Source organism: Saimiri boliviensis, chromosome 4 (genome assembly GCF_048565385.1).
Source record: "Saimiri boliviensis isolate mSaiBol1 chromosome 4, mSaiBol1.pri, whole genome shotgun sequence".
NCBI classification, from domain to species: domain Eukaryota; kingdom Metazoa; phylum Chordata; class Mammalia; order Primates; family Cebidae; genus Saimiri; species Saimiri boliviensis.
Window position 1 is genome coordinate 76,707,370 of NC_133452.1, and position 7,458 is coordinate 76,714,827.

A 7,458-nucleotide genomic window follows, 5' to 3' on the forward strand; every position below is an offset into this window, starting at 1 on the left:
GCAAAACTAGGGTGAAGAGGGGAGGAGCAACAAAGAGAGACTAGCCTACAAGGCCTGAGTGCCTAGGGAGCAGAGAGGCAGAATGAGGGCACAAGAGGTGGGGGATGAAGACCGGTGTGGCATAGGACATGGACAGGAGATGTAGCACTGGTTTGAGGTAGAAAGGCGGACCAGAGAAAGGCTGAGGTGTCACTGCTGACTGTAAAGGCCACTGAGCTGTGCCCCAGTGATCTGGGAGGCTCAGTCGTAGGTAAAGTTGCTCAATTCCAAGTAAATATGGAAAAATGACCCGTGTGGCTCAGCAAATTTAGCAGAAACTGGAATTAGAGCCCTATACAAAAACTCTGGACTTTTCCTATGTTGTCAGATAACCTTGGTCTGACCTAACCTTCGTATTATAGTTAGGAGGCTTCTAAATAATTAAGCATGTCAAAATAATTAAGTGACCAGAATGTCTTTCCCAGATTTCAGGTATTTTGGAGAATGTTGAGTGGCGGAAAGAACATATGTGATCATCTCAAAATAAGGTAGGAAACAAATTATAGGAAAGCTTAAAGCAAGAACAAACTAATCAAGGTATTTATCTAGATATTCCTTTGAACTGTGAATCCTCTAAGAGGTTGCATTTTATTCAGTTTCATTACTTCAGTGACTGTTGCAGTGCACATAATAAATGTTCAATAAATGCTTGTTAAATTAAGAAATTAATAAAAGGACAGAGAAAGAAAAGCAGGAAATGGAGCAAATATCAGATTGTCATTGGTTAAGAGTAACCTAAGAACACAGCAAATAAGCTCATTGCAACTCAGTGTCTTTCCTATGGCTCTTTCATCTGGAACATGGTCTTTTTCAGCATGTGCTTACACACACAGTCTCACAACCACACAGCCTGGTTCCCTTACCTGCTACAAGCTTATCTGCCATTATCACTTTGTTTAAAACTCTCTCCTAAACTCAATTTGGCTCTTCCTATTTTATTTCCTGCTTTATTTTGCTGCATGGCTTGCATATCATCTAGTCTTTTTACACAGGGGGCCAGTTCACTGTCCCTCAGACCATTGGAGGGCCGCCACATACTGCGCTCCTCTCACTGACCACCAATGAAAGAGGTGCCCCTTCCTGAAGTGCGGCAGGGGGCCAGATAAATGGCCTCAGGGGGCCACATGCGGCCCGCGGGCCGTAGTTTCGGGATGCCTGATCTAGTCCATTATATATTATGCAGATTTGTTTTTTGTCACTAGATTTTGATTTGTAAGCTCCAGGAAGGCAGGAACTCCTATCTTTTGCTTGGGGATATATCCCCAGTAATGAAAGAGGGCCTGGTCCACAGTAAGTACTTTTGTAGGAGTGCATAAATGAATGAATGAATGAATGAATGAATGAATGAATGGAAGTTTATATATGAGTCATGAAACTTGTCATTTGAGTAACAGAAATAATTTTTTCCAGCTGGACTAAAAGAGGCACACACACTGAAGAAGTTTTAAAAAAAGAAACACTCATTACCAGATATGAATTAAAGCCTGTCTGCTTTTATGTATTCAAAACCCCAACCAACACAGAACAGTAGTCAGAAGCTGGACCTAATTTCAAGAGAGGAAATTGGAAGCTTATTTTCTGTCTTTGCATTGCTTTTGAGTGTGTCTTCTGATACAAGCCAAATGCTGTCCGTCAGCCTGTTACAGCGTGTGCTCTCATGTACTGCCACACTTTTCATTGCTATCCCCCTGAGTTAAACTGCTCCGTTCTGCTGCCTTGCTGTCTAGGGCTTGAGATAAAAATGTTCCATTGCTGCTGCCATGCTGCCTGTCTCCTGTGTTTAAATGCGTCCATATCATCATGGTGTTTGCATCTGACTACATCTTGGCAGCTTCCAAATAAGACATAGAAAAACCAAGCCACCGCTGTGATGATGACTAATCATTTTGCAGAACAGCGCGAGTCAGACAAAGGTAAAGCTCTTGTGGCTCTCAGTTTTTCTTCTGTGACATACCACCACAGCACAGAGAGAGGACTGATGACTAGCAAGTACCATCATGGACACAGCTGTAACTGGTCAACAGATGCAGCCTTATTATAATATGCATTCCACAAGCATATGGAATTGGATAAAATTAAACTAAAAAATAAAGAGGTTGAGCCCTTCTTCAAATGAGACGTGTGTGGAAGTCAAAAACCCTCCCTGTTCTTTGTTTTCTACCTTTCCAAACTGTAGCAGATGTTGTGAATTCCATAAAATTAGAAAAAATTACAAATGTCCACTAAATCCTGATGAGGATTAATGCAAAACTGCAGAAACATTGAAATTCAAAATGTCCAGCAAGTCGCGTTTATTAACATCATCCACATATGCTTTTTTTGGTCTTCAGGGTGCTCTTTGATGTAACACCAAGTGGATCTACAAAGGATGTGGGGAAGTATGCCTGATCCTCTTATTCATTGAAAAGGAAAGGACAGCACGAGGTAAATGTTGGTTGCCATTAGCTTGCAAGCTTTGTTCCAGGAAAAGTTTAGGGCAGCATGAATTACCATAGAATGTGCCCTTTATTGGATTATCTATTGCTACCATTTTTCTAAAATACCCTCCAACCCGTATGGCTACCTTTCCCTTTATAATATTTTGAAATTCAATTGCATTTAGGACATTTTCTCAACTTTTCTACCATATCTTTTTTTTCTGTATGCCTTCCTAAAGTTTATAAAGTTAGAAGACAAAAAATAAAAAGTTGTCAAAAGAGGCCATTTTTCAATATTTGTTTTGAGTGGAATTATTTATAATACATAACCTATCTTATCTTAAAACATAAACATTTAGGGCATGTATCTTGACTAGAATATTTGAATATTGTTCTGTACTTGACAATTTTCAATAAATATTATCACTCAGAAAATAAAAGCAGCAAAAATTGGGTGGTACAGTTTTAATGTTTAAATTTAGAAGAAAATATCGAAGGCCAGAAATCATCTAATATCTGCTTCCCTATCAGTGAGAACCAATGTAAACTAAATATTGCAATCCTGTTATGAAAATTTGATTCCCTTTACTGACTATTGAGGGAACACATTATGACAAGCAATCTTAATTTAAAAAGTCAAAATTTGAAAACAGCGGTAATGCCAATTTCATATCGCATTTGAAGGATAAATGGCAGACTCTGTAGATGAATTTGTGCTTAGAAAAAATATTTTTGCATGTTTCCTTTTCTAAACAATCTACCCTTATCATTTAAAAATAGGAGTCCAATCTTATCTTGCAGTCCTGCCTTTCCAGTGCCCTCTACTGGACACTACAGTTGATAAATATGTGTATCTCTATTCCTTCAGTTTCTCCTCTGATTTTATTTCTAAATCATAGACTAAAGGGGAGGGCTGAAAGAAATTTGAGAATTCCATTCCTGCTTTCTACTAGGGTCATAACCAAGCCACCTGAGAGATGTGAAATCTTTTCTGTTTTTCAAGATTGTTAAGAAAAGTGATTCAAACCTATTTTGTTTGGTATTTTCACCCAACTGGCCTATACCTACCTTAGCTGCCTTAGTGAGTGTTTAGGTTGACTTAAATTACTGCACCTGCCACAAATGCCTTCTGGGTGCTGTAATATATAACACTGCCTTTTATTCTTTTAACACAAAAGACATGGCTTTCATTCCTGGCTGATGGAATTTATCAGTGCAACATAAAAATTGAGAGTGTGTTCATCTCTGTTTCTTTGCTAGCCATAGTAATGGTTGCATGTGCACAATGGAGATGATATTATTTCTATCTGTTTTAAATATTTTTTCTTAGTAAGTATCTATACAAGAATACTTTCACAAGCAAGTAATTCTGGAGGTTTTCTAGTGAAATTTATTTTGCTTTATTTTAGTGTAAAAGACAAAATATCCTATATTATTAAACTAGAATTCAGTATAAAATATCCATCAATATTTAGCATTTTTGCATAATATTTTTATGTGTGGATGTGCAATTTGTTATGACTTGGATGTGCAATTGATCTGCAAAATAGTATTGAGCAAGGTTTAAAACAAGGCAAAAGCCCTCGATAAAGAGACTCTACTTTTTCTCTTCTTGTTTTTTTCCCTCCTTTGGTTATCAGTACAATTTTTTAATTGAAAAATTACAGAGGATCCCATTTAATACACCTAAGAGCTGTTGTGGCTGAGTTTTTACTCCCCAAATGTTAAGCACATATGAATACTTACAATATTTATGAGCATGGCACACCTATTATTTCCTTTCTGTTTTGGAAACTTGTTCAGGCTATTCAGTTGTCCCTTCTCTATGGTCGCATAATGGAGACACCATTGTCTCCAGCCACCTTCCAGTGGGTTAGTAGTATAACCTTCCTGATGGATAGATCATGTTTCTGTTTTTTGAAGTTACTTGAATATTTCTTACAATTGCAGTGAATCAACTGCTGCATTGATTAATTTTGAAACAAAGTGTACCAGCACTCATTATAAAACATCAATATACAGTAGCTAAAATAGCCTTAAATAGGCCAGTAAGAATTATTCCATATTTCTGTAGTCATATTTTGATTAAAAGTGTATAGAACGTTTGTATGTATTATAAATAATATTCTTTTGTGTAGCTATTTTTGACAAATATTATATTGCAAAATGAAAATAACGCAGAAAAAAAGTACAAGGAATTTTCTTTTAACTTAAAAAAATCTAACCTTTTTCAATGCTAACAGAAGACCGACATGCTTATCATATCTTTCAGAATCTCTTGAAGTGTAAATTTCGTCAGAGTGCCAAACATAGAAAGTTTATCTCAACCAAATCTTCAAATGGACAAAACATTCTATTAGAGTCAAAGGGGACTGAACCAGCTGCCATTTGATATGTAGGCAGAGAGAAGTTGAGTGCCTAATTCTGGGGGCATTCAGTTTCTGTGCTTCAAGGTAGCATAGTCTCAACATCAGATTCTGCATTAGAGCTTTGAATACATGATAAGAGAAAAAAAACCTGTTCAATTTCCAAAATCATTCTAGCTTACAATATTGTTGACCATCTAGTCATATTCATAGATTTTGTGATAATATATTGGAATATATATTAAGCCGAAACCTTTGTCACCCAACTACTGGGCCCAGAATTTTAATTTTTAGCATTTTTGTTGCATTAGACTACCAACCACTGTTTACTAAATGCACGTGGAACTAAAAACGGCTGATGAAAGCTTTGTAATATAATGGAAAAGGTGTTGGATTGGAAATCAAGAGAGCTATTTTTTTTTTCTATTGCTGTCACTGCATATTTGAGTGGCCTTGGAGGAAGGTGTATTGTTTTATTTTTTTAAATAAACACTCTTTAAAAATACTGACTTCTGCAGGACCTGGTGGCTCGCGCCTGTAATCTCAGCACTTTGGAAGGCTGAGGTGGGCAGATCACCTGAGGCTAGGTGTTTGAAACCAGCCTGGCCAAATGGTGAAACTCTGTTTCTACTGAAAATACAAAAATTAGCTGGGCATGGTGGGAGGCATCTGTAATCCCAGCTACTTGGGAGACTGAGACAGGAGAATCACTTGAATCCAGGAGGTAGAGGTTGCAGTGAGCCCAGCTGGCACCACAACACTCCAGCCTGAGTGACAGAGTGAGACTCTGTCTCAAAATAAAAACAAACAACAACAACAACAACAACAAAGAAACCAACTGACTTTTTAAAATCTATCATAAGTATTGGTTGAACTAAGATGATTATATCTTCTGCAGCTATAAATTTTGTATACCAAAACACTTTATCAACATCTCTGTCTAGAAATCTAACAAATTTCAATGATAACATACTGACATGTTCAAAAACAGTTTTGACTTTCCTCTGCACTCTTCTCAGTCTTCTTAATTTCAGAAAAGGGCAATTATTTAGGTCTCAAATCCTGAAGTCTTTTTTAGTCCCTCTATTCTTTATATCCCACACCCAATTAATCAGCAAAAACTGTTGGCTCAGCCTTCAAAATGATGTAAACAGTGGCCACTTGTCTTTGTCTCCAGTGTTTATGCTCTAGTCCATGTATCATCTTTAGATTTCACTATTTCCATAGTATCCTATTATGGTTGAATTGAATTCTTCCAAAAAGATACATGGAAGCCCCTATCCCTAGTATCTCAGAAGGTGATCTTATTTAGAAATTGTGTCTTTGCAGATGTAGTCAAATTAGGATAAGGTCATTAGTGTAGGCTCTAATCCAATATGACTGATGTCCTTATAAAAATGGAAAATTACGGTGCAGAGACAGAGGAGCACACAGGGAAAATGCCATGAGAAGCTGTAATTAGATATCAGAGTGATGCATCTATGCCTACAATTGTCTGAAAACCACTGGAAAGCCAGGGAAGAGGCATAGAACAGAATCTCCCTCAGAGCCCTCAGAAGCAACCGACTCTGCCAACACCTTATTTTCAGACATCGAGCCTCCAGGAGTTTGTGGCAATAAATTTCTGTTGTTTAAATCACTCAGACTGTGGTACTTTGTTACAGAATTCCTAGAAAACTAGTGCATATATTAAGTGGTCTTTCTGCTTTCCACTCCTCCACTATGGCTTATTCCCCACACAGCAGCTAGAAACAAATATATATATATACATAAATACACACACACACACACGTGTGTGTATGTGTGTGTGTGTGTGTGTGTGTTTAAATATATTAATGGGAACCACAAAGACTGCATCCTCTCCTTTCCATTCTCCCAGTGGGAAAGAAGAGCTATCATTAACAGCAAATGTCAGTTGAAGCAACACCAAGAGCTGGCTTCACATTTAGGAGAGAATCCTGCATCTTCTCTTCCTCGTGGTTTCCTGTGCTCTACACATTCAGAGAAACTTCTCTAGTAACAAACTATAGAAATGATCCCTGAAAGTATAGCCTTTAGAAAAAAGGATTTTTTAAAGTACCAGTAAAATCATATTGCTCCTTTATTAAAAATCCTCCCCTAGTTCCCCAAGTGATCCTGATCTACAGTTCTATTCTTTCTGCCATTTCTTCTCTGACCTCACTTGCTGCTACTGTCCCCGAAATTCAGTCTTCTCCAATCACAGTTCCTGGCATATAAGTGCCTAATTAGTATTTGTGAACTGATAGAATAATTAAATTTTAAATCAGAAAAACTCCTTTTGAAGTTTTCTTTCTTTCTTTCTTTTTTTTTTTTTAAGATTACAAATGGAGAGGATAAGACCAAGTGCACAAGTGTTGATTAAACCAGAATGACCTTGCAACATTTCATTCATTCAATCAACACACCTCATTAATACCTGCTGTTAGCTGACTGCTATCCTAGGCACTGGGGTTTCAAATGTGAAGAGGCCATAGCTCCTATACATCTGGCATAGATGAAGGGGTAGCTACAATGCATGAAGGTAAATCTTACAATAGAGGTGAGAACAAAGTTCTGTAGTATCACAAATAAAGGAGCAGTTACTTCTGTCCAAAGCAGTTACGGAAGGTTTCACA

At 37.4% G+C, this 7,458-nt stretch overlaps 1 non-coding gene across 1 annotated transcript; it reads right to left on the bottom strand.

Annotated features, from left to right (window-relative positions):
- Positions 1 to 6,663: 6,663 nt before the first annotated feature.
- LOC120363326 (small nucleolar RNA U3) lies at positions 6,664 to 6,877 on the bottom strand. Its single transcript, XR_005578901.1, has one exon. It is a non-coding gene; the product is annotated as a small nucleolar RNA U3 (small nucleolar RNA).
- Positions 6,878 to 7,458: the final 581 nt, after the last annotated feature.